The sequence below is a fragment of the Osmerus mordax genome, chromosome 18 (genome assembly GCF_038355195.1).
Source record: "Osmerus mordax isolate fOsmMor3 chromosome 18, fOsmMor3.pri, whole genome shotgun sequence".
NCBI lineage: Eukaryota > Metazoa > Chordata > Actinopteri > Osmeriformes > Osmeridae > Osmerus > Osmerus mordax.
Window position 1 is genome coordinate 12,997,195 of NC_090067.1, and position 2,028 is coordinate 12,999,222.

Here is a 2,028-nt window from a genome sequence, read left to right on the forward strand (position 1 = left end):
CGCTCCCGGGGTTCGCCTGTCAACTTTCTTTTGTCAAGAGTCTCCTTCGCCCTCCGACGGCGCTCGGCGGATCTGTCGGCGTGGCGATCCAAGCACTCGCGGAGCTGACCTATGACCTTTCGACAACCTAGGCTGCCGCTGTCCCTTTCTAACAGGTGCACAGGTACACAGCAAGGCCCACAGTGTTGCATCCTGGATACACCTGGAGAAGGTTCCCTGACTGTGGTCACCTGTCGCCCGGCTTCCCAGCCGGCCCCACCCCTCACACACCTCCTCTGCAAGCTCCTACAATGCTCCCCTAGCGGGGTTAGGGCAAGTAACCTTTCTCCTCCCTCCCCCATCCTTCTGCCTCTCCTCCCTAGAGAGATAGATAGAGATAGAGAGAGAGAGAGAGAGAGAGAGAGAGGGAGAGAGGGAGAGAGAGGGAGAGAGGGAGAGAGAGAGAGAGGGAGAGAGAGGGAGAGAGAGAGAGGGAAACATGAGCAGTGACCATAGTGTGGCGAAACCTGTAAACCCTGACACTGCAGCAGGCCACACTGCAGCAGGCCACACTGCAGCAGGCCACACTGCAGCAGGCCACATGCCACGTTCAGGGGTGCTCTCTCTTTAAACCTTTTCCCCCTGCTCTATCCCCTCTCCCTTATCAGAGCTCTCTCTCTCTCTCTCTCTCTCTCCCTTCTCACAGGATCAACAGGCTGGGGGCACCTCCGTGTGCCCAGACCAGGGTGCAAAGTACGCTGGCGACGGGGGGGGGGTGGGGGGGGTGAGGGTGTACCGCGGTCCTGGCAGCGGGCCCGCTAGCAGGAGGGGAGGGGCCCGCTTGGGCTCCCTAACCTTCCCTTCACAGCTCCAAGGAGGATCAGACATGTTTACAACACTGCCGTGCTGAAACAGCCATGTCAATATTAGGGCCGTCGGGTCTTAATATTCCCTTTTATTTCTCCAAGAAAAACAGCAAAAATTAGCAAACGTTTTCTCAGAAGCTATGCTTTGGAAGGGTTGTGTTTGTGCACCCTGACCATGGTTAACAAACCGGTGTGGTGTCGAGTAGATCAGACAAAGAACTAGCAAACCAGACAGGAATTATGACTCGCAGCCATCTGAGCAATGTTTGCTGAACCATAACCCTTCTAATTCACTTCCCCTGTCAGGTGTCACTCTCATCCCGGGTAGACGCAGATCTGCATCCCTCTCCGTGTGTCAGCTGGCCCCCGAAGGCTGAAGCTTTCCGAGGATAATCCGGAGTGAAGCTTGGTGGTCGTGCTTTCATGGTGTCCGTTTAAGGAGAAGCATGTTCTTCTTGTCTGTCCCTGTGACTTCCTGTCCACTCACACGGATACCGCTCGGAGACAGGCTCACAGCTGAGAAGCCACACGCATGCCCCTGAAAACTGTTGCCCCACATTCTGTACCCATGAGGGGTAATGGCATGTGAGGGGGGAATGTATGTCACCTCCAACTCAACGTGGTAGAGAGCTCAGTAGTCAAGGGGCCAATTAACGCCCTACCCCTACCGCTGACTCTGTTATACAGGAAATCTCTTTAGCGTTCAGGGATGAGCAAACACTACAACAGAACTACAGAAAGAGAGAGGAGAGAGAAAGTAGTTCCCACTCGTCATACAGAGGGAGACAAAGGTGGTTTATCTGGGCTGCAACTTTTGGAGCCAGGCCCTCTGGAGGGGGAGCAGGAAAGAGCCTGACAGGGGCTAATTTAGGATCTGCCACGTGCCTGGACAGCCTGCTGGGGCCCAACATGGGCCCTCTGCCACGCCACAAACACATGTACGGTGGGCGAAAGAAGACAAAATTGATAAACCCACGCCAGCTTTGCTTTCCAAGTGAACAATAGCAGCATTGTTCAGCGGGGGCTCTGGCAAGGGCGCCGGCGAAGGGATTGTTTTTTTTGTTGTTGTTGGTTTTTTCTTCTTCTGAAACCAACAACTTAGAAAATAGATTTAGAGATTTCTGGAGACTTCGGGCTTCCATGTGGTGTGGACACGCTTTTAGGAGGATTTTCTGATCTTTTT